Consider the following 26,485-nt stretch of genomic DNA (forward strand, 5'->3'; position numbering starts at 1 on the left):
GGCGTGGTGGATGGGCCTGAGATCGGCCACGAAACCAAACACTGCCCACAATCAGGTCCCAAACAGGATTTCACACTGGCTGGCCAATTAACAGCCAGCCAGAGTGAATCATGTGCTGGAACACAGCGCTGCCTGGGTTAGGGGGCAGGGGGATGTCAGAGCAGGGAGTGAATGTGGTGCCAGTCAAGTGGGCTGCTTTGTCCTGGACAGTGTCAAGTTTCTTGAGTGTTCTGGGCGCTGCACTCATCCAGGCAATTCCATCACACTCCTGACTTGTGCCTTGTAGATGGTGGACAGGCTTTGGGGAGTCAGGAGGCGAGTTACTCATCGCACGATTCCCAGCCTTTGACCTGCTCTTGTAGCCACAGTATTTATATGGCTAGTCCAGTTCAGTTTCTAGTCAATGATAACACCCAGGATGTTGATAGTGGGGGATTCAGTGATGCTAATGCCATTGATGGTTGGATTCTCTCTTGTTGGAGATAGTCATTGCCTGACACTTGTGTGGCGCAAATGTTATTTGCCACTTGTCAGCCCAAGCCTGGGTATTGTCCAGGTCCTGCTGCTTTTGGACATAGACTGCTTCAATATCTGAGGAGTCACAAATGTTGCTGAACATTGTATAATCATCAGCGAACATCCCCACTTCTGACCTTATGATGGAAAGAAGTTCATTGATGAAGCAACTGAAGATGGAAGGGCCTAGGACACTGCCCTGAGGGACTCCTGCAGAGATGTCTTGGAACTGAGATGACTGACCTCCAACAACCACAACCATCTTCCTTTGTGTTAGGTATGACTCCAACAAATGGGGAGTTTTCCCCCGATTACTATTGACTCCAGTTTTGCAAGGGCTCCTTGATGCCATACTCAGTCAAATGCAGCCTTGATGTCAAAGGCAGTTACTGTCACCTCGCCTCAGGAGTTCAGATCTTTAGTCCATGTTTGAACCAAGGTTGTAATGAGACCAGGAGCTGAGTGGCCCTGGTGGAACCCAAACTGGGAGTCAGTAAGCAGCTTATTGCTAAGCAAGTGACATTTGATAGCACTGTTGATGACCCCTTCCATTACTTTACTAATGATTGAGAGTAGACTGATTATTGCCGGTAATTGGCCGAGTTGAATTTGTCCTGCTTTTTGTGTACAGGACATACCTGGGTAATTTTCCACGTAGCCGGGTAGATGCCAGTGTTGTAGCTGTATTGGAACAGCTTAACTAGGGGAGCGGCAAGTTCTGGAGCACGTCTTCAGTACTATTGCTGGAATATTGTCAGGGCCCATAGCCTTTGCAGTATCCAGTGCCTTCAAACGTTTCTTGATATCACATTAGTGATTAAGTCCCATTAGTTTACTTAGTAATTGCTCTCTGGTTGGTTTTAATTATTTGTTCATGGAATGTGGACATCGCTGGCTAGGCCAGCATTTATTGCCCATCCCTAATTGCCCTTGTTAAGAGGGCATTTAAGGGTCAACCACATTGATAATTATTGTTTTGCCCCTTGGTTTTGTACTATTCTGAGGGTTGCTTTTTGTGTCCTCTAATGTGAAGACAGATACAAAATATTTTTTAAAGTCTTTGCCATTTTCTTGTTTCCCATTATTAACCATTTGTCATCCTCTAAGGGACCAATGTTTCCTTTAGCTACTCTCTTCCTTTTTATTTACTTGTAGAAGTTCTTACCATCTGTTTTTATATTTCTTGCTAGTTTTCTCTCATACTCCAATTTCTCCCTCTTTCTTTTAGGCATCCTTTGCTAGTTCCTAAAAATTTTCCAAACCTTCTGGCCTATTACTAATTTTTGTAGCATTGTGTGCCTTTTCTTTCAATTTGATACCTTGCTTAGCTTCCTTAATTAATCACAGATGGTGTATCCCTTTTATAGAGTATTTCTCTCTTAATGGAATATATCTTTATTGAGAGTTTTGAAATATCTCCTTACATGTTCTTGCCTTTCAATCTATTTCCCATTCCACTGCAGCCAACTCCAGCTAAATAGCTTTAAATTGCCTTTAAATTTAAGGTGCTTGTTTCAGACCCAAATGTCTCATCCTCAACTAAATGTGAAATTCTATATTATGATCACTCTTACCTAGGGGAGGATCCTTTACAATGAGGTCATTAATTATTCCTATCTCATTACACATTATCAGGTCCAATATAGCCTGCACTGATGAAGGGTCGTACGGACTCGAAACATTAACTCTGTCTCCCTCTCTACAGATGCTGTCAGACCTGTTGAGTTTTTCCAGCTATTTTTATTTTTGTTTCAGATTTCCAGCATCCACAGTATTTTGCTTTTATCTTAATATAGCCTGCTCTTTGGTTGGTTCCAGAACATATTGGTCTAAGGAACTGTCCCGAATACACTCAATATAGCTCAGCTTCAAGGCTATTTTTGCCAATTTGATTTGTCCAATTATTACAACTGGCCCCCAGACAAGATCCCCAATTTGTTAAATTATCGGACGAGATTCCCAACTTATTACGATCGCGACGCGACCACAATTTGCTTTGATCCCAGGTGAGGAGGAATGAGCTGGCTCCACTCTTTGCTCAACCCTTTCAGTTGGTCACAAGAAGGTTTGTTTAAAAATATCCTTTCCCTATGGATACCCTTTCCCAGTCCAAATATATGTACTTTTTATAAGGAGTCAATTTAACCAGGCTTTCTTGAGCTAAAGAAAGAGTAAATTTATTAGTTACTAAAACCCGAGAAAAATAATATAAACACAACACACATACACACAGATCAGAAATGTGAAGTCAAAAGTCCAAATAAATGTTAAAAATATATATACAAATCATTTGTTTGCTTGTCTGTGAGGCGTAGGTGGCAGTGCGTTGCAGCCATTAAGGTGGGTGATTCCAGTAGAGCCGACCTTGGCAGATTTACAGTTAGTTGGAGACACTTGGTTCTGCAGGATAGCTGAAAAGGCTGTCCTGTTTCCTTTTTCTTGTGGCTTCTGCTGAGCCTTGCCTCCAGCAATAGAGAGAGAGAGAGAGAGCATGACTTTGCCTGCAAACTGCAGGGGTGACTGGTTGGTGTTTCTTCTTGTTTCTGTCACTCACAGCACACATGCACTGCTCTGCAACTAGCTTTTTAACCCATTTTTTCTGTGTTTTCTAGGAAAGGAAATAGTCATGTCTTGCATTCACCTCAGAACTATTAACACATACTGAGATAAATCAACAGGAGATGGATTTTTGGGTGACTGCTGAGACATGCAAATCAGACTTGAGTCTCCACAACCACAGGACATTAAAGTTCAGTCTTTTGCATCTTTCCTATCTCCCTTTTAAGTGTCCCTGCTTGCCGAAGGCCATGACACCTTTTCAGGTGCAACATTCCATGTTTTCTCATGACCAGTCAGACAACTATAATCCACATAGGTATTTTCCAAAATGTAGTCATTTTACATTATCAGCCATCTTTTGCTCAGTGCCTTCATTTATATTTCTTTTAAAAAAACACAGGTCCTCCTTAAAAAGTTTGATACGCCAGTAAGTAATTTGTGGCTGTAATCTGATTTTCATGACGCAATCTATATGAAGAATAAAATTACTGATTATTGCAGTTCCTTTCTTTCAAGACCACATTATTTCTTGATGTATACTCTGTCCTGTCATGTAGCTACCATTAGGAGACCTATAAACTACTCAAAGTAAATCTTATAAATTTCCATGAAGATTAACAAAATGAAAAATGAATAAGTGAACAAAAGCAATGACACATTTTATGTTTATAATATTTACAGATTTTACTATTCCTTCCAGAAAAGATAGAAAAATAACAGTCATGTCTGCATTATAAACTGGTCCCTAAATATTAAACTGGCATTGCTGCTGATAAGAGCAAGAGTCTCTGTGACCTAACTATATTACCCTGATGACTTCAGACAGACTATCCAATTTGAACACAGCAGGCTGAGAGGTACTTTTCAAAAGATGGCCAGAACAATAGAAAATAAAGGATATCCTTCACACAGAACGGATGTATGGGACAGACTATGGAAAAATGTATTAATTCTGGGCCAGCTGATGGACTGAAAAAGGCACTGATAATTAAGGGGACAAGAAAGGGGTTTGGGAGGGCTAGGAGAATCTTGTATGGATTAGTAGAGAGAGTCCATCACTAAGGAGGTAATTTATGGGCTGTGGAAGCAGTCAGTTTTTTGGACAAAATTGGATTTCCTTGTTTGCAGCTTTCCTGTGTATTACATTCAAAATGACACACTGCAGCCATTAACATAGATACAGAATCTCTGTACTTCCACAATTTAATAACTTGCTTTCATTTAGGCATTCAATGAGAATTTCCTTTCATTATTCCAGGGAGTATTAGAGAGCACAGGGACATTGCCTAAGCCTAAAATCCAAGTTAAAAAAGAGGAACAAAAACAAAAACAGCTGGAAAAACTCAGCAGGTCTGATAGCATCTGTGGAGAGGAATACAGTTAACGTTTCGAGTCTGTATGTTTTTGTTTCAGATTTCCAGCATCAGCAGTATTTTGTTTTTAAAAAAGAGGAAGGCATGAATAACAATAGGAATTTAGTACAAATTGAGTATGTTGGAGCATAAGAAACATATTCACAATGCTGTGGCAATCATGCACACAACATGATGCACCCACATAGGTTGGAGCAATCCTTTCAGGCTCACACAATGTACTGGAACAATGAATGACTGCACTGCAATTCACCATGGACAGAATAGCAATCAGCACTGTGCCTGCAATGGAAAGCTCAATGGTTCAAGGATTAACATAGTTTCATCCAAATCTGAACTGAGCCTTGTGGTAACATACTGGATAACAGCCAACCAAGGAAAACAATTTCTCTGACCTTAAAATCTTCCCTTTTTGTATCTACAATCCAATAAGACTAAATGAAAGATTCCTAGCTTGCAGTTCACTTCTGCTACAATGTCATCAATCACTATGATCATATAGAGTAACTATACAAGTGTGTGTTTCCAACGAGTTTTTCCAGCCACAAGCATATAGTGAAAGTTCAGACACACGCTACCTGGGATTTTCCAACTTGTCAAATGACATGCCCCTACCCCAACCCAGACCCCACAAGAAACAAATCTCACAGGAATGCCTTTTGAATTTTTATGAGTACATTCATATAAAATTAATTATTTAATTTTCATCCGACAGAAAAACTTATACGAAATATGAAATTACTCAAGATCTGAACTATCCTAAAATATCAAACTTATCACATAAATTAATTAAAAATGAACAACTTTTGTCTTTGATGGGTCCTGGAGGTCCTTGCAATTTCCTTCTCACCTAACACTCAAAATATTTTGATATATCTTTTCTGGATTTTTTGAAGAATAAAAGGCAGAACACAATGATACTCCAGTTTGCAACTAAATTAGCACCTGTAGTAGGAAGTTAGATTTAATCTGCATTTCTTTGATATTTCTAATTATTTTTCAATAAGGGCAGAGGCTATCTGGCATTTTGTTGCAAGCGATATAACCGTCTTCAACATGTTGCTTGGAAACTAATCTCTATATATAAATTGAAAAGCACCATAAGAAATTCACCTGATTTTGCTGTTTCTGCTGCTTTTTAAATCAATATGTCCTTATATTAGCAGTACACACAGGAATAGGCTATTGAAAAATTCTTAGTTCTTCCTCCATTGTTCAATCCAACAGTGAAATCTTCAAAGTTTTAACTTAGAATTTAGCTGGAATGTTTAGCATGGTTGTACTGCCAGAGGAAACAGAGCAGTGCAGGGGAATGGGGATTCTGCCCAGCCTTTATATTTACTGCCGACCAGTGCAGATTTTTCAGGAGACAGCGAATTTAAATAATATTCAGCTGACCACTTCCTTCCAGGGATTCAGTGTTCCCAGGAATGGTTGAGAGGAGTGTTAACACTAGTATCCCTGAAGTATGTAACATTCTGCAGAAGCTTAAAGGGCCAGGCAAATTCGCAGGAGGTTTTGCAAAACAACTCTTCCGTGCATGTGGACTTCCTCAGTGGTGTCACTTGGTCAATTTATTGGAACTGATTCTGGAGGTCCTCCTGTAGGAGATGAGGCAGAGAAGCTGCATTATGTTTGGGTCTAGAAGAAGAAGCTGTTTAAATTGACTGATGTCAAATGGAATGCAATATATTGGCTGTACAATGCCACCAGAAGCTTAGGGACTCAACAAATGTCAGCAAGGCAAGAGCAGCTACCCACAGTTTTTACAGATGCTGTGTACACAAGCTGAAGTTAGCACCACGATATAATGATTCCAAGAAGTTCATATGGACAATTAGCAATCTATCACCTCACGCACTCCAAGAATTTAATTAGCACTTAGAAGCAGCACAAGAACATCATACACTAGTACTAAAAGAAAATGATGGGGAGAGTTAATTATTTGCAATTGTAGTCAAAATTTCAATTAAGTCTCAATGAAATTTATGCAGTTGACAACAGTGCTCAGAAGCAGCAATGAAATAGTATCTTGAACTGTGCAGTTTGTCATGGAGGTAGAAAATTCTGTTTATGATGGAAACTGTGAGCAGGGGGCACTGTTTATAGGATTCATTTAGTGAGATGTGATTCTCAAGAAAAGTGAATGTTTCCGAACATCTCTAGCCACTGACATTGTATTCTCCATGGCTGCATTTTCTTACTGCTATTTCTCCACTGCCTAAACCCTCATATTTCTAAAATATTTGTTCTAATATAGTCTCCCTCCCCCAGTTCTCTGTGCACTTTGCATTTCCTATCTCGTGCTCCATCCTGGCACCCCTTCCCTTGCCAATAAATGTCCCCTCACAACAACAATTAAACTTTTTGTAAGGGCACTAGTTCCAGCCCTGTTGAGGGGAAACCCATCCACCTTGTACAGGCCCCTCCTGTTCCAGAACTGGTCCCAATGTCTCAGGAAACTGAAAGCCTCCCTCCCGCACCATTTCTCCAGCCACATCTTACCCTGTCTTATCTTAATGTCTATATGTTTATATATATTCCATAACTTTCAGTCCCCTGCCCAACTGGATATTTAACCAGTTCTTTCTCGACGGTTAATCAATGCATGTTATTTACAAATCTCTATTCTGTTGGGAAAACGTCTCTCCTAATGTTGGTCTCTCTAGGAGTTTTCTGTAGGCCTTGTCCCGCAAACTGCATTGCGTTATTGGTGTCAGAACTGTAGTTATGGCATTCTAAGTGAATCACCTATGCAACAAATGTAGTCATGGCAATAGAATGTTCTACAATGTTATCCGCTGTTCGCAGGCTTCAGCGGTGGCAGAATTCCTTACAATTTCCATTATTCCAATGCGATAGAGAGCAGGTTGTTGCTGAAAATTCATCCCTATAGATTGTGATCTTACAAAAAATGTTATCGGCATTATTGTACTGTTTCAATATTGGAATAACCTGCCTAAAAAACTGAGCGCTCCAATCATGAAATTGCCCCACGGTTTAAAACTGAGCAGTGACACCTTGTGAGGCAGAGAAAACTGAGAATCAGTCTGGCATTGAGGACTTTATGAAGACAATGCTGGGAAGTAAACACATTATTCTAAACAAATGCCCTTCGATTCCAAATGAGTCGGAGCAACTCCGGCACTGCACCATAGAGGAGTCACAAATAACATTCATCGCAACGGTAGAAGAATGCCAATGTTCAGACTCTCAGTCAGAAACAGCAAGCAGCTCTTCTAGTCAAGTCCAGGACCGCCTGGAGTGGTTCTGGGGTTACCTCAAAAGCGGCTGCAGGAGCTTGTTGGAACTCTTAAAATGGGGCTGGAACTCCCTGACACGGGCCTGGTACTTCCTGCTATTTAGTTGCAACTTCACAGATCACAAGGAATTCGCCGTGAGCGAGTGGAATTCCCTTCGACGTGTTTGGAGCTCCTACGTAGGAAACCGAGATCCCCCAAACGTAATATTTTACCAATGTCTCAAACGCTGTTTGAAAACCTTCCTGCAGGACTGGAAAGCCCTGACGGGTGAACAAAACCCCCTGATAAGCGCCTACAACGTGCTCAGGCGCTGTTGCAAATCTCTCCGTCACGACTGGGACTCCCTGACATGGGGATTCCGGAATCCATGCTCAGGTTTGTGGAAGTCCATTGCTTCCTGCAGGAGCCCCAGCAAACTGAGCTGGAACCTCGACGGACTGTGTCTGGAGCCTCTGGCGCGCTTCTGCCACTTGGTCAGAGGCGGTTATCAGTCCTGTCTGCACGGCTGGCGCATCCTGGCGCTGTGCTGGGGCTCGGCCACTTGGCTCGGGGGCTTCCTGGCCCGCGGCTGGGGATCCCTCACACGCGGCCTCTCCTCGCTGGGCAGCTGCTGCGGCTCACTCTCCCGCTTCTGGAGCACCCTCACACTCTGCTGTCACACTCTCGCCCGCTGCTCGAACTTTCTCAAACGGGTCTAACCTTAAGGTTCAGCATTTGAGCGTCTCTTGCGTTAGTCGCCTGATCCTCTTCAGTTCTGTTTTTTTTTAAAAAGCACATCGAATCAGTCTGACCCTTTTTAAATTAGGGCTGCTTGATAAATGAAATGACTTAATATCTGTCTGACTGAACATTGGAATTGACTCGGATGATATTAAACCATTGGAACCAACATCGGATTCAACCACTAATATTCTTTATGAATCCTGAAGCAATTAAGATTTCACTCATTCCAGTTCAGAAGAGACCTAAGAGAAAATTATGTTTCAAAAAAGTTAAACGACAGCAGCTCTTGCCTTTGTTGGTTCTATGAGCATTCTATACAATATTTTGAACTCAATGTACGCCATATGCTGCTTTAAAAAATTGACTTCCTCTTTAAGACAGTCCCTGTCCTAACCTTGAACTTTTCTCTAACACAACCTACTCTTTGTCTCTCACTCGCCGTTTTAATAATATTACCGTCACAAGTGCTTCGTTTTTAAATTGTCTGACACGCGCTTCCTGTATGTTCACGGAGCAGTGGTCTTTAACTTTGGTTTCTAACTTTAAAACGGCTGAATCCTAGTGTGTATTTCACACTGGGCCGTTATTAGTTTATTTAATAAAAAAAGTCAGGCGTTTTGATTAGGTACCAACTTATAACTCACTGAGGTATCTACGAGTCTACATATAAACTTTATTGTACTGGGCCCCAAGAGACGGGCAATGGGATCCAATAAACAATTAGGACTATGAGCTTTTTTCCAAACCTGCTATTGGGCTCACAGTTGCAGCAGTGTCTCTGCCCACTTGGTCCAGAGCAATAAGTTTCCGGATGGGTTGCAAGCAGCATCCACCAATTTGATTGATGGCCTGATGAAACCACTAGTACAGCAGGAAAGGCAACAGCTTCTCCATAATGGACGATGCAACAGATTAGAATAATGGTAAGACTGCTTCTTTGGTGCTTTCTCCATGATCAGCTATACAAATACCGGTTAGATTTCTGGGAGAAGTAACCAGTCAGTATAGTAGTTAATAATCAAGTCATAGTGCGGGGTGGATCTGCTGTTGCAAACTTATACTTTGTGTTAAACTTAGCCCATAAAGAATTCAAGTGTTTCCATTACTGCTTCAACTCCGCTTAACCCTAGTACTAATTTTAGCCAGATGAACAATCATTAATTTATATAACTCACTACTAGCTGTTCATTAATTTACATTTTGACCTTTTGAACATTTAAAATTCCAGCCTGTGAACTATTTGTTGTGCTGTGTATAAAACATATAAACACTTAAATCAGATGTCAGTCTAACTCACTCCTGCAATTCTTTGTACTAGACAAACAAGCCACTGAAACAAGTTATGCCTTTGTGTGGTGTTTAGGGCCTTTACAAATTTCTAAGGTGCAGTTATAAGGCCTCTGGAAAAGGAGACCAACGTTCTTGAAACTTTATCATCTTTGGCCTAAAAAGCAGTTTAAAAAAGCAAAGGGAGAACATTAAGGATGACACTATTTTGATTTCAACTTGTTTCTCTGTCTTTCATGCAATAAACAATTAGTTATGCTTGAAATACATAGTCTGCTAGTATGGTATTTCTGGCTATTGGAGAAATTAGCATAGGGAATAACATAGCTTGATTTGCCAACCTAAGTTGAGAGTGCTTGATGGATAATTGTCAATGAAGCTTTATTCAACATTGAATCCATGCTGCACTTGATCTGGGAGTGCTTTTGAGATTTATTGAACAGATGAGTTTTCAAGAGGTTTTTGAAGGTAGCGATATATTTCTCAACATTGTCTCATCAAGACTCCCAGGTCAAGTACAGCATGAGTTCAACGGTGAAGAAAGCTTCTTTGTCAGCTTTTCAGCAACTATTCTCAACTGTAGGTAGATTCATCCTGCATCTTCATGCTGTTCATGTCTTGAGTGCACTTCATGGAACAGTGGAGAGTTTTATCTTGCATCTAAACCAGATTGAATCTGATATGGCAGAGCTCAGTCCTGGTATTCGATTTCAAATTGGAAGAATTTCATTTCCCAGCGCATGATTTTGTACTGACAGGCATGGCACTTCACCAAAGTATGCTTTTAATAAAAACTTGGTGACTATTTCTTTGAATATCTGAAGAAGTGATAAATTAATAAAGTTTTGGAAAGGTGGAGAGAGTAAAATTGGTTCTAGGCAGTACTGAAATATAGCTAATAAGGATTTTTTTGCCCAACTGGATTATTTACCCATTTTGTGCTAATGGTCTAGAGCAGTCTCACACCTGTAAAACCAATTTAATATTCTAGATTAATTTTGCCCCAGGCACTTCCATTCCTGAACTCGATACTTATGTGCAGCATTAAACTGTATTAAATACAACATATTAATAACAATTTCTACAGTAAATTACTTACCAGCTCAGCTGCTCTCAGTATATTTATTGCCAACTGTTTTTTTTTCTATTCTTCTTCCCTGAGGAACTAGAATTTAATTTTTTAAGAAATATTTTAGGCCCTTGTGCTACTTGAGTTTTATTGTTTCAGTTATCTGAGATTCCAAGATATTGGTCTTTTTGTTTTTCCTGTTCTCTCAGCAGCCTCATTAAATGATGAATTCTTTAAATGGAGTAAATCCTTTTATAATAGTGAATAGCCATGGCTTTCTATTCTTGCCTTGTATTATGCTAATTACTTTCTTTTATCTCTGTTGGTTTCCTTTGTCTCTAATGCAATCCCCAATTTATGATGATTTGAAATGTACTTCACAGTGCACACCATGTGATGCATTCTCTTTACATTCTGAATAATGCAAGTGATGGAATTGTCATAATAACACTTAATGAGATCGTGTTGAAGGAACTTTAGCCAACATTTAACCCATGCTGCTCCTGGGTGTCAGATGGAACAATATGAGATAAAAGACAGGAAAGCCAGAGGAGAGGAAAATATATATTAAGTATATAAATAGATTAATGAAAACTGTGAGAAATAGAGAATAAGAAGGAGGAACATATAGAGAGACAAAGTGACATAACGTAGAGAGAAAATCTGCAGTAGGAAGGAAAAATAAAGATGAGTAATAGAAAGAGACAATGTAAAGAGAGACTAAGGAATCAAAACGAAACACAAAGACAGACATAGTAACAGTAAAAAGACAAACAGTGATAGTAATAGAGAAATCAAAAATGGAGACAGAATAAAAAAGAATCAGAAAACAGACAAAACTAGAGAGCAAAGATGCACAGAAAGGCAGAGCAGGGTGGAAAGAATTGGTGTGTCAGTGAGACTAGTAGAGGGAACATTAAGAATGTTAGAAAAGCTTGGAATGAGAGGAAATTAATTAACCATTCAATTCTGCTCCTTCCATAGACTGTGTATACAACCTGCTCTTCCTCCCAAATGGAACTCCTGTGTAAATACTCGCTGATGCAGAAAGGTAAACATCCAGATTGTGCATTCATCTTCAAATTTCCAAATTGAACCATGGATGGGTGGTATTTGCACCTCATCAGCCAAGGAACCATTGTTCCCATGGAATATTTGATCATCTCAGTTTATACCCATTCTCAAGCCACCATTCTCATTCCTGAATAGAATCCTGTGCTATAACTTGCATGTCATTGGTTGCTTCTTCTTGTTACATAGTGATTAAAATTGAATTTAACTCATAAGAAAATGGCCCACCTTGTTTTGATACGCAAAAGGATTTTTGTATTTGAACTGAAAGGCTTAACCTTCCCTCCCTTGAATATCTGTCACAAATATAACATTTGTTCTGGACAATCAGGTAGGAAAATGAGCCCTACCATTTTCTTTAAGTGAACCTGATTTCTAACCACATATGCCATGACAGGAAGAAAGAGACCAATAACATGGTACCTCATTGACAAAAATGTATAGTTTTTGCCATAATGGTTCAAATTAACATGATTCAACAATTAGTATTTTGGATTTGTGTAACAATCTCTAAGATAAGATGAATAACTTCCATTGTTTGAATATAAATTTGATTGGCAGTTCTACTTGATTTTAAGAGATTATAGTTCTATTTCTTTTCTCTCTGTCAACTGTTGAAAGCCCATAGCTTGCCTTACTTGACTGGCTATCTGAAGCCACCAGAGAGAATTGGAAAGGCCAGAATAGCTCTACTGATGGTCAGCAGTGAATCGCTCTATAAGTTTAATAATTAGGGCCAGGTTTGTGCAGCAGATGCACAAAGACAGCTATTTTCTAATTCCAAGGAAGAAAGCTATAGTGTGATTTTGCTATCGTTCCTTTATTGTTTTTATAATCTTTTTGGCAGCCCAAGTCAGAGGTGCACACCTATTTGGAGCAGTGAACGTGATCCAATGTTTTTTTAATTCATTTCTGGGAGGTAAATATCGTTGGCAAGGTCAGGATTTGTTGCCCATCCCTAATTGCCCTTGAGAAGGGGGTGATGAGCTGCCATATGATGTAGGTACATCCATATGCTATTAGAATGGGAGTTTCAAGTTTTTGACCCACCGACAGTGAAGGAAATACAATGTAGTTCCAAGTCAGGATAGTGTGAGTTGCAGGGAACTTGCAGGTGGTGGTATTCCCATGTATCTGCTGCCCTTGTTATTTTAAGTGGTAGGGGTTGCACGTTTGGAAGGTGCTGTCAAAGGAGCCATGGCAAGTTGCTGCAATGCATCTTGTACAGGTTAAACATTGAGTATTGCTGAAAAAGGAGATATTTTGAAGCTTCTGGTCTTGCACTCCTCAGGACACTTCACAAGAATACCAATATCAGGGGAAAACAACAATTTACACTGTATGTGAAGACAGTGCTGATTGGTTGGCAAGTGGACTTTGATTGGTAGAGGTGTTGCCATGGAGAATGCACCAGTGACTGACAGTTAACTGCCAAGCATTGTTTGAAATTTAAACCAGGCAGCTTGACCCTGATTGGTCAAGGCATTGTCCTGAGGAATGAGTCAGTGAATGGCTGTCACTTATTTGGTTTAGCTGAAACAGGCACAATGTATGTACACATTCTTTCTGTCTGCAAAGAACAGGGCCCTGTGTATCAATATATGTAGCTTCCTGTACATGCCAATGCACCACATTGTGAGCGTGACTGACAATCTCAAATTGGTGGTGAGCATAATTCTTAATACACTGAGGATTATTTAACAAATATTGTCCAATCGCAGAATCGCATCTAATGTTGGACACTGTGTTTTGAGTTTTGCAAGCATGGGCTGGTTGGTTACAGTCTGTACCTTCCACATTGCAAACAGCGGCTGGGACTTGCTGTTTGATATGATCCACCAGTCTTTGAGACATACAGCGTAGATACATAGCATCAAACTGGCACTGAAATTCATTTACCACATTATTCATATGTGTGACTGTCAGAACATCTTTTTGGCTTGACGGCAGCATCCTGTTAGTGGCAAATACCACTCGTGTTACTACTTCAAAGTAGCAGCATGAAACAGCTAGCTTCACCTGTTGCTCAAATTTTTGAGATTATTTGCCCTTCCAGGTTAATCTGAGGTAGGCTAGGCACTTTTCAGGGCTGAAAGTGATGGCCTTAGGCCCGTTCATGAGTTTGCGTGATATGCAGCACGAAATGAAATGATCAAGGTAGCCATTGTCCTGCAGAATGCCTTTGATGCGCCCTATATCAGCATCAAGCTTGCATGGTGAGCAAATGAATCAGGCCCTATATGTTGCTGTTAAGACCAACCTCATAGCGTGTGGAACTGTATGAATCCCAACACATGTATTGACCAATGAAGGTAGGCTTGCGTTGGACTGTGGTACAAAACCCCTTGGCAACTTTCTCAACTAGTACGTTAAGAAAGGGGAGTTCATTTGACTGCTCCATTTCAAAGGTGATTTTGAGCACATGATGGAGACCATTAAGACATGGAAGGAAATTATTACATGCAGCTGTGGATTTAAATATAGCGAATGTGTTGTCCACATATCGGAAATATGCGAGGTGTAGGAAGTTAGGCGCCATTCCATCGAACACGCATTTCTCATGGAACCCCCAACAAAGGTGTCTGCAAGAGCTGGGCCTAGAGGTAATCCCATAGCAATACCATCTATTTGGGTATACGTGGTGTCATTAAAATTGAACTCAGCTGTGTGAGTTGTCAAGTTCATAAATTCAAAGAACACTGATTCATGCAATGGCAGCGGGTCTAGGTCATCATGGTCAAATATCCTTTATCCATACCATTTGAAAACAACTTTTTTTGAACTGCTATGCAGTGTTATGACCGGTCCGCAGGTGAGGTCCCCCAGTTTGATAACTTCCTGAACGGGACATAAATTCCTTATGCTCCCAGATGAGAAGGAATGAGCTGGCTCCCCTTCTTTATTCAACTCCTTTGGTTGGCCGCAACAAGGTTAACTTAAAATAATACTTCCTCCATGGATACTTTTTCCCAGTCTAAATGTATATATTTTTTAGAAGGATCCAAGTTAACCAGGCTTTCTTGAGTCAAAGAAAGAGTAAGTTTATTAGTTACTAAAAACCCAAGAAAAATAATAAAAATGCAACACACATATACACAGATCAGAAATGAGATTAGAGTCTAAATAAAAGTTTTAAAAGATATACAAATCAGTCTTTGGCTTGTCCATGAAGCATATGAGACATGAGACATTGCGACTGTTAAGTTGGGTGATTCTGGTAGAGCTGATTTTGGCAATTTTGCAGTGGGTTTGGAGACACTTGGTTCTGCAGGATAGCTGAAGAAACTGTTCCATTTCCTTTTTGATTGTGGCTTCTGCTGAGCCTTGCCTCCAGCAACAGAGAGAGAGACAACTGCAGGGGTAACTTGGTCTTCTTGCTGTCACACACACAGCACACTAACACACATTTCACAGTTCTGCAGCTAGCTATTCAACCCTTTTTCCCTCTGTATTCCTATAAGGGGAAAAAAATCATGTCTTGCCCACAAAGTCTGTTTTCTTTCATCTCCAACCATTTTACACATTCTGAGATATAAATCAACAGGAGATGGGTTTCAGATGACTGCTGAGACATAATAATCACTCTTTGTCCCCACAACCACAGGTGATTAAAGATCAATGTTTTGCATCCTTCCTATCTCCCTTTCAAATGTCTTTGCTTGGAGAAGACTATGGCACCTTTGCAGGTGCAACATTCCATGTTCTCTCCGGACATAATCCACATAGGAATTTCCAGAAAGTGATAATTTTACTTATCAGCCATCTTTTGCTCAGTGTCCTTGCTCATATTTCTTTAAAGACACAAGTCTTCCTTAAGAAGTTCAATATGCCTGTAAGTAACTTGTGGCTGTTATCAACTTTTCATTACAGAAGTTAATTTGTATGTTAATTAAGCAATGTAATATTATTGTATTGTATATAATGGGCAGGATTTTAAGCGTCGGCGAGCGGGGGTGGGGCCCGCTTGCCGACGCATAAAATTACGCAGGATGACATTTGGGGGATCTCCCGACATCACTATGCCCCATTTAAATTTTCAGGAAGACGGGGGCCCAGCAAAATCAGCTGCGCGCCCACTGATCTGTCAATGGCCAATTGAGGCCATTGACAGAGGCAATTAAGTATTTAAAGGACCTGCCCGTCCAACCTTAAGATTGGCGGGCAGGCCAGGAACCCCGGCGCGAATTAGAAAAAGCATGAAACCACATCCACGGGCGGGATGAGGTTCATGTAGCTTTAAAAAAATTTTAATAAAGCTTTTGTGAAAATTATGATATGCCCCAACTCATGTGACATTGTCACATGAGGGGACATGTTAGGGAAATTTTATTTTTCTATTTTTAGGTTATTGACATTTAGAGCCGATTTCCCTGGGGCTGCACTTAGCCTCAGGGAAATGAGTGCGCTCTTTTGTGCGCATGCATGAAGACCACACTCTCGATTTTGGGATTCCCACCCCCCGCCTGCACAGGGAGCGCATAGCACTTATGTGCAGACGTCATGCTGGGTGGGCCTTAATTGGTCCGCCCAGGTAAAATGGCGCCGCGTCCCCAATTGGGGGCGCCGATTGGAAGAGCGCCTATGCGTGCCCACCATTCAACTTCCCGCCCCCCAATGGGGGGATAATTCAGCCCAATAAGTGTTAACAGGTAAGAAGTAGGGTTTGTGAGAATTGGAAAATGGAGAAACAACTATTTTCTCCATGGTTGTTTTTGTAGGCCACAACTAGCCTACGCTTAGGCTAATGTAATGTAATTAGGCCTATGCCTACCGTACATATGGTAGATCTGAAAACCGAAAATACCTGAACACTGAAAAGCAATCAGCTCCAAGGGTTTCAGATAAAGGATACTCGCCCCCTGTATATGGTAACACAGCTGCCACTGTCTGCCAGTGGTGGAAGGAGGGCCGATCAAGTGGGCTGCTTTAGTCCTGAATGTTGTCAAACCTCATAGGCTGGATATTCGGGCCGTGATTGGTCCCCGACAGTAATTTCACATTGGCTGGCCAATTAACAGCCAGCCAACGGAAAAGGTGCGAGTGCTGCTGGAGTGGGGGAGGGGGCAGATGTGAATGCAAAGGGCTGTGCGTGCACCAGGGAGCACGCACTGAAAGCTCCCTGGAGGATGGGAGCTGCCTCAGGCAGCTGAATAATTTTAAAATCAAAAATAAAGCTTTTGAAAATTGGAAAAAAAATGTCCCCACACAGGCCTCACTTACATGAACATAAACGTAATAAAAATTATGTCAAAACTCTCACATGTGCGTGCCAACCGAAATGTTGCGTGAGTGCGCACTGACGTCAGGACGCTTGCCCAACATCATTGCACATTATTTTACGCCAATCGTGTCAGGCGCTTGCCTGCCCGCATGCATGTTGTAAAATCCTGCCCCATGTGTGTTGTTAGAGTTGCGCTCATTCAGGCAAGTGGACAGTTTTCCATCACACTCCTGATTTATGTCTTGTGAACAGGCTTTGGGAAGTCATGAGGTGAATTATTCACCCTAGAATTCCCAGCCTTTGGCCTGCTCTTGTAGCCACCATACAAGTCAAGAGTGGTCCTGGAGGAACCCAAACTGAGCATTGGTGAGCTAGTTGTTGCTGAGTAAGTGCCACTTGATAGCATAGAGAATGACATTTTGCTGATGGTTGGGAGTAGAGGCAGTAAATGACTGGATTTGATAGTTCCTGCTTTTTGTGGATAGGACATAACTAGACAAATTTCCATTGTCTGATAGATGCCAGTGTTGTACCGGTACTGGAGCAGTTTGGCTAGGGGGCAAGGCTATCTCTACAGCCTGGACGTTATCAGGGCCCATAACTCTTGCTGTATCCACTGCCTTCAGCTATTTCTTGATGTCACATAGAATGCATTGAATTGGCTGAAGACTGGCATCTGTAATGCTGGAGGATGCAAAGGTGGATCATCCACTCGGCACTTCTGGCTGAAAATAGCTGCAAATACTTCAGCCATGTTCTTTATACTGATGTGCTGGGCTCCCCCGTCATTGAGGATGGCAATGTTTTTGAAGCCCCCTCCTCCCAATAGTTGTTTAATTGTCCACCACTATTTATGACTGGATGTGGCTGGACTTCCCAAGCCTTGGTTTGATCTCTTTATTCTAGGACCACTTAGCCCTGTCTGTAACATGCTGCTTCCGATTGTTAGCATGCATGTAGTCCCATGTTGTAGGTCCACTAGGCTGGCATCTATTTTATAAAAACAAAAAAACTGCGGATGCTGGAAATCCAAAAAAAAACAAAAACAGAATTACCTGGAAAAACTCAGCAGGTCTGGCAGCATCGGCGGAGAAGAAAAGAGTTGACGTTTCAAGTCCTCATGACCCTTCGACAGAACCTGAGTTCGAGTCCAAGAAAGAGTTGGCATCTATTTTGTTGGTGTTCCTGGTTCTGCCCCTGGCATGTTCTCCTACATTCCCCATTGAACAGGGTTGGTCCCTTGGCTTGATAGTAATGGCCATGTGGTTACAGATTGTGGTTGAGTACAATTCTGCTGCTGGTAGCCCACAGCTCCTCATGGATGCTAATTCTGAGCTGCTGGATATAGTCTGAGTCTATCTATTTAGCATCGTGGTAGTGCCTCACGACATAGTGGAGTGTGCCCTCAATGTGAAGACAGGACTTTGTCTCCACAAAGACTGTGTACAGGGGTCAGTCCTACCAATACTCTCATGGACAGATGAATCTGTCATTGGTGAGGATGAGGCCAAGTAAGGTTTTCCCTCTTGCTGGTTCTGTCACCACCTGCTGCAGGCCCAGTCTGGCACAAATTTGCTTCAGATCACAGCTAACTCAGTTAGTAGTGATGCTACTGAGCCACTCTTTGTGATGAATACTGAAGTCCCCTATCCAGGGTTTATTCTATGACCTCGCTATCCTGAGTGCTTCTTCCAAGTGATGTTCAATATGCAGGAGCATTGATTCATCAGCTGAGGGAGGGTAGTAGGTGGTAATCAGCAGGAGATTTCCTTGCCCATATTTAACTGAAATCAAGAGACTTCATGTAATCTAGAGTCAATGTTGAGGACTACCAGCACTACTTCCTTCAGATTAAATACACTATGCCCCAGAAACCAGGACATACCCAGGATTGCTGATTGAGGAGTCTGGAACATAATCTTAGAGAATCATACCTTGCGGACAATTTCAGGTTGTTGCTTGACCATGGAACATGTCTCCCAATTTTGGCACAAATCCCCACATGTTATTGAGGAGGATTTCCTAGGGTTGACTTGACAGCTTGTCCCATTGATCTTTCCAGTGCCCAAGTTGATGCTGGGTGGTCTATCTAATTTTATTCTTATTTGACTTTTCTGTAGCAATTTGATATAACTGAGTGGCTTGCTATTTCAGAAAGTAGTTAAGAGTCAACAATATTGCTGTCTATTATATTGCAGATATTATCCACTGAAGGACTTTAGTGAGCCAGATGGGCTGTTAACGACAATCTGGTAGTTTCATGGCCATTATTAATGAGACTAGCGTTTTCTCCTAATTTGTTAATTAATTGAATTTAAATTCCCCCAGCTGGTGGGATTTGACCTCATGTCTCCAGAACATTAGTCTGGCTCTTTGGGTTACTAGCCCAGCAATATTCCTACTACACTACCATTCCTATTAATGTAGTAATTCATGATTGAGCCGCACTAATTTTGTTTGCAAAACAGAAACCACTTAGTGCCAATATTAATGCCATACTACATATGCAACCTAAATTAATCTCATTCCTTGTTTACTTCAGTAACTCACTATTCTGTCACTTTAGTCTCTCTCCCTCCACCTTCATTTTCTTTATCTCCCTCCCCTTCACTGCAGTCTCTCATTTCTTCAATTCTGTTTATTCCTTTCTCTCTTTACTTTGTCCTCATTCATGTCTGTCTTTCTTCCCCTTCTTGCTTTCCCTCTTTCTTCTTGTGTTTTTCATTTTCTTTTCTTCTTGCCTTTTCCTTTCCTCACCCTCTGATTTTACATCTCTCTCTTTATCTCTGAAACAATGGACAGTAAGAAGCAACAACAGTATGTTAAAGCATCCAAAAGATCATGCTGCTGTAGTCTGAGGATGGGCTGCTGAGAGTCCCTTGGTTTATGATTGCTAGTAGGTGGCAGGAGCACTAACCCCCTTGGGCTCACCCTTTGTGAATCTGAGACAATATTTGTTCCAGTGGGCTATACTTATTCAGCTCCTACACTCTATCTGGAGCCACAGGTATTTGAGCACTATTTCAGAAAAATGCTTACACCTAAAATCCTGCTGATATGCTGGAAGTTTAAAAATAAATTGTAGTTAGTCCTACCAGCCTTGTCAGGAAGAAATTATTAAATTGACGAGCAGTTCTCACTCCCAGCTTGAATTTTTGTGGAAAGCCCCATTGGATCAGTTCCTAGTATGTTCTTGCAATCAGCTAATGGTGTTTCATGTCCAGACCCTGCAGAGGTCTCTTTTTCCAGACAGCTCTGCAGTGGTGTGAACTAATTATATTCTTCTGCTTTGGTGTTCAGTCTAGGGGCTGGCTGACTATGTTTTTATACAGATCTATGGAGCATATCCATCTGAGAAGTCTGTCCTTGACTGAGACCTATAGCAAGCCTGGAGTTTGTTATATTCCAACACAATTTCTTTCTCCAACAAAGGACCATGATTTTCAATGAGCTCCTTTTTTATATTTTCCACCTACACGTGTAACTAACACATGCTGAATTATAGGAAGGTTATAGCACAGAAGAGGTCTCTCTGGCTTGTCAAATCCATGCTGGTTCGCTGCAAGAGCAATTTAACTAGTCCTATTGTCCTGATCTTTCCCTATAACCGGGTAATTTTTTTTCCCTTCAGGTGCTCATCCAATTCCTTTTTGAAAGCCACAATTGAATCTTCCTCCAGCAGCCTTTCAGGTAGTACATTCAAGATCCGAACCGCTTGCAATCCCACCCACCAATGTTAGGCTGGATCACACCAGATACTTTGCTGATGACACAAAGCTAGGTGGAAATGTGAGTGATTGGAGGATGTTAAGAGGCTTCAAGGCAATTTAGACAAGTTGAGTGAGTGGGCAAATAAGCGGCAAATGCAGTATTATGTGGCTAAGTGTGAAGTTATCCACTTTGAGAGGGAAAACAGAATGGCAGAGCATTATTTAAATGGTGATAGATTGGGAAATATTCATGTACAAAGGGACCTGGGTGTCCTTGTACACCAGTCACTGAAAGCCAGCATGCAGGTACAACAAGCAGTTAAGAAGATGAATGGTATGTTGGCCTTCATTACAAGGGGAATTGAGTACAGGAGCAAGGATTGCAGCTGTACAGGGCCTTGGTGAGACCACACCTGGAGTTTTGTATGCAGTTTTGGTCTCCTTACCAAAGAAATTATATACTTGCCATAGAGAGAGCGCAGTGAAGGTTCATCAGACTGATTCCTGGGACGGCAGGATTGTTGTATGAGGAAAGATTTGTCTGACTAGACCTGTATTCACTGGAGTTTAGAAGAATGAGAGGCAATCTCATTGAAAAGTCCAAAGTTCTGACAGGGCTGGACAGACTGGATGCAGAGATGATATTTCCTCTAGCTGGGGGGGTCTAGAACAAGGGGTCACAATCTCAGGATATGGAGTAGGCCATTTAGGACTGAGTTGAGGAGAAACTTCTTCACTCAGAGGGTGGTGAGCCCCTGGAATTCCCGACCAAAAAAACTGTGGAGGCCAAGTCACTTAAGAAGGAAATAGATAGATTTCTAGACATTAAAGGCATCAAGGGATATGGGGAGAGAGCAGGAGCATGGTGTTGAGATAGAGGATCAGCCATGGTCATATTGAATGGCGGAGCAGGCTCGAAGGGCCGAATGACCTACTCCTGCTTCTATTTTCTATGTTTCTATGAAAACCTGGAAGTTTCACCTGCAGCTGCATCATCACCCTGATTGGATTTTCCCTCTCTTCAGCCCCACCTGCCAGGACCAAAACTGGCCACCCTTCCCAGTCAACCTCATGAAAACAGCAGGGGGCCATGGAGTATGGATCCACAGACAACCTCCTTTCTGTCCAGCTCTCTTGCTGTCACTCCTGATGATCACCATGTAAAAGGCCTTGTGAAGTGACAGCAAAAACTCCTTCAATGGAGAGATAGGGCCTTGTACCAGCAGTTCCTGCAGTCTGGCCTGAAACACCTCTACGCTAAAGGAATGAAAGTGGAAACTGCTGGAAATACTCAGCAGGTTAAGCAGCATCTGTGGCGAGAAAGGTCATTGACCTGAAATGCAAATTCTATTTCTCTCCCACAGATGCTGCCTAATCTGCTGAATATTACTTCTGTTTTTAATTCTGAATTCCAGCACCTGCTGTATTTTATTTTTGTCTATGAACCATGGCCTTCAGAGGGTCAAGCACTTGTGCTATGTTTTTGGAGTTGGTTTTTTGAGAGTTGGGAGGAGAGGTGCCTCTTTATCAGCAACATGACCACAAAATGGAGCAGAGAACGCAGAGAGGGCGAGCTCTATGGGGAGGAAGGAAGAAGATTCTCGACAACCTACCCACTAGGGGTTTATTGCAAGCATCTGATCCAGAAGCAGTGCCTGAGGCAACTGGGGTTCACCAAGGAGGTGGTCACTCACTCTGCTACCATCTTCAACACGGCCTTGATTATCTTACTAGGATGAGAATGGCCCTGCCAACAGCTGTGAAGATCATCAGTGGCCTCAATTTTTATTTCTCTGGGTCCTTCCAAGCAGGAGATACCTGCAACATTTTCCAGTATGCTGTCCATTGCAGCATCCAGGAGGTCAGGAAGGCCATCTACTCCAGATGCGAACAGCTCATTCTATTCTTGCTCACGAAGGATAAGGAAGATGAAAGGTCTTTGCCAGGACAACAAGATTCCTGATGGTGCAGGATGCCATCACCTGCATACACATGGTTCTGCCAACCTCGGGTCAATGAGGGAGGTACAGGAACCATCGGAGCTTTTATAAACATTCAATTGGTGCAGGACCATCATGTGAGTGAATATCCACTATCCTGGTAGCAGCCACGATCCACTCATCCTGCACCAGTCAACCATACCCACCACAGGAACCAGAGTCTGGCTGCTATGGGACAAGGTTACCCTCTTTGTACATGACTGATGTCCCCCACAGCACCATACCACCACATGGTTCTACAACAAGAACCACCCAGACACTCAGAAAATCAACAAGCAGGCAATTAGCCTGCTAAAACAATGTTCCCCTGCCTTGACTGTTTGGGGGAGCGCTGCAAGAGGTCACCTTGGGAGAAGGAGGAAGCAGGCAACCTGGACCCCTTGTAATCAGGCAGGCTGTTAGAGAATGGATCTGTTTTCAGTGATCGCCTGATCAACGTGGATCTACCATTTCCTACCATTAACATAACATCTGAGATGCCTCAACAAAGCATCCCCTTGGCCCCCATCCAACAATAAAAACCAAGAGCTAAAATCTATGCATAACAACTTTATCCAGCAAAGCATTCAATTATACCAACAGAAATGACCTACTCGCCCTTACTGCTATCTTGCAGGTGCCTTAGTGTCCTACTGCTCCTATGCAGTGCTACCCCAATGATTATGGGATGGCTGGCGAAAGGCTGCTGACATTCACTCGCTGGGCAAAACTGCAGATGACTTACCAGGACTATTACAAGCAACCCTGGGCCTTGAAGGCCCAGCTTCAAACTGTACAGCCTTGGCTTGGGCGGCCGCAGTCAGGGATAGTTGGCTAAGAGGCAACAACAAAAACACTGGCAGGTGAGAATAATGGGAGCACAAATGCTGTCGTCTTGAGAGGACAACAGGTTCGTGCTCCACAGAGTCACCCGCCATTACCACAAACAGTGCCTCAGCAAGGCGGGGAATCTGTTGAAGGGCAGATTGCTGGACTGCTGCCAGAACTTCCATGCCCCTTTTCAGCACTGAGGTTTGCAGCTATGATGGCAGTAGCCAGAGCTTGCATGGCAACAACTATGGATCTTCTGACCTCAATGTGAGCTTTCACAGCAGCACCAAGACATTGGGTAGCTTCCACCTGTGCTCCAATGGAAGCTGAGACAGTGACCCCCAGATGCTGCATCACAGTTCAGTATACTATTGCTGTCACGGAGTTGACCACCACTTCCACGGTGAAAAGGACATTTTCCTCCATGTTCCTAGATCGACAGGAAGATCTCTGGCAGGCCTTTCAATACACCAAGCATCTGTGTATATGCTCATCAGCCTATATATGCTGCTCCATCAAAATCCTCATCGAAGCTGTCTGCAGCAGAACTCGTCTGGAACCTTGCCCTCCAATGAGCCGGCACATGAGTTATTCTGTCCTTTGGGCTCACTGCAGCCCACGCATGCTTGGTAGTTCATCACAAAAAGATTCTCTCTCTCTGTATCTGTCTCTATCTCTCTGTCTCTTTCTGTCTCCCTCTCTCACTGTGTGTCTCTCTTTCTCTGTGTCTCTCTCTCGCTGTGTCTCTTACTTTGTGTGTGTCTCTCTTTCTCTCTCTCTCTGTCTCTCTGTCTCTCTATCTTTCACTCTTTTTCTCTGTGTATGTGTGTCTCTCTTTCTCTCTCTGTGGCTCTCTGCCACTCTGTGTATGTATCTCTGTGTCTCTCCATGTCTCTCTCTGTCTCTCCCTGTCTCTCTCTGTCTCTCTCTCTCTCCCTCTGTCTCTCTGTCTCCTGGGTGTGCATGTGGTGCAGCTGATCAAGCAGTAGTTCTTGGGTATCTGAAAACATAAAAGTGGAAGGGGAGAATTGGGCTAAGGGGCAGAGTTAAGGAGGAAAGCAGAAGGTCCATGATCACACCATCTTCAGCTTTCACTTCATGTCAGATCTCAGGATGAGGGTGAGAAGGGGCTTAAGGAAGCAATTTACCATCATACTTGTTGGTCTTGATGACACCGTATGCCATGGGCTCTGCTGTAGCCGACCCCATTATTCTGATTACCACCTGTTCAGTCAAGCTGAGTGGATGCAATTGTGACAGCCCCCTCTTTGGTGCTCCCTCCTGTTATGGACCTCTTTGTCCTGCAAGAGAGAGGACAGGATATACGTGATTGTTTTACACTGTGTATGGGTCATGTGACTGCCATAGCTGGAGATATGCAGAAGGACAAGAGATGTGAGTAGGGCTACCATCACTGAAAGATGTGTGAGAGTGGGGATAATAGGTGAATGTCAGGTTCAAATCTTGTGCGCTACTGGGTGAGTGACGATGTTATGGTGCATCAAAGAGCATGGGTCTGTGATGTGATGTGAAGGTGATTCGCTGACCTTGACCACGTTTTGAGTCATTAAGCTTATTTTGGCACTGCTGCAGGTCCTTAAGGCCAGGCTCAAGCATTGACCTCCCTTGCCATCTGCTCCCTCTCCCTTCAGAGGATCTGCCTTGAGGGCTTCCTGGCTCCCACGTGGAAACAAGGCCTCTATCTTTGAGTACACATCTGTCTTTAATGCATGGCATCTGTGCACCCTCTCCCTGATTTGATGTTCCATGTCCCTTTTCTTTAACTGTAGCAATATCAGTCAGTTGCAGTCTTCAGTTATCCAGTGCAGCTTCCCTTTAAGAGGGGCAGAATGCCTTTAAGTGCGGGAGGCTAGCTGCACCATGTGCTAACCTTACAAGCTGTTAGGCCCCCTGTTATGTCTACAGCCGGGTAGTAACACATGTCATGCTATTTAAAGTGTGAAAGAGTACGTGCTGCCTAACTCCAATCTGGATGGATGTGGGCAGCTGTTACCTTGCGCCAAAAAATTAGCCTGACATTTATATAAATCTGGAAATATCAAAGATTTCAGGGGCTGTTCTTAAAGTTTTGTTTGCACAGTTCTCCAAATGTATTTTCAATCATAGGGAACTCTTGGTGGAGTTGCTGCTTAGTCTGCTGAACCCATAGGTACAGAATGCATAAGATCATTGGGCAGGATTTCTCTACCTGCTTATCTATGCCTTGAGTCCTAGTTCATTTACAAGTAACCTTTTGAATGTTGGTTTATGGTGTCTTGCATCTCACTGGATTGCTTTGATGACTGAGCACTAAGTGATAAATTTTGGTATTATTCATCCTGATGATTATAATTCAATCGGTGTTTTACATATTGCTAAAAATACCAGTTTGCATGGGCCAATGTTTTTGGTGTCTACCATTTTAAAGGGGAAATCTTTGAGCAGGAAAACATTTTTAGTGTTGTTTTCCCTGTAAGCGGAAGCAACTATTCATCTATCCCAGAATTCACTTTCATCTTTTACATATGCTATGCATTACTTTATATTTTTGCATAAATGTCTTCTCTCATTATTTAGCCCATCATCTTTAATCAGTCCAGATCTCTCTTTAATGCTATAAATCTCCCCAGTCTCTTATTTATATAGTCCATAAAAAAACATAAGGGATTCAGAACTGTTCACTGGAGCTCTTTTAGTCACTTAAGACTTTATAATTTCATTAAATGGATTATTTCAAATCAGCAAAATTTTAGTATTCACTTTTGTAATAGACATCCCCTTCCCTCCCCCCCACCCCCCAAGGGATTGTGAAATAGATTAAATTATTAATCTATTGTATAAAAAGAAGAAGTTTACATTAGGACAGAAGGGGTGAGGGGAGAA

The 26,485-nt window shown here is 42.2% G+C and overlaps 1 long non-coding RNA gene across 2 annotated transcripts in view; it reads left to right on the forward strand.

The window, feature by feature from the left end:
- Nucleotides 1–8,989: 8,989 nt before the first annotated feature.
- Nucleotides 8,990–26,485, forward strand: part of LOC121293383 — a 56,064-nt gene continuing 38,568 nt past the window's right edge. The window contains exons 1-3 of one of the 2 annotated variants that reach the window (XR_005946504.1): nt 8,990–9,357; nt 11,775–11,841; nt 20,714–20,772. This is a non-coding gene — a long non-coding RNA (uncharacterized LOC121293383). The remainder of the gene's footprint in view (nt 9,358–11,774; nt 11,842–20,713; nt 20,773–26,485) is intronic. The other variant, XR_005946505.1, reaches the window with a different exon arrangement.

This window comes from Carcharodon carcharias, chromosome 21, assembly GCF_017639515.1.
Source record: "Carcharodon carcharias isolate sCarCar2 chromosome 21, sCarCar2.pri, whole genome shotgun sequence".
Classification (NCBI taxonomy): domain Eukaryota; kingdom Metazoa; phylum Chordata; class Chondrichthyes; order Lamniformes; family Lamnidae; genus Carcharodon; species Carcharodon carcharias.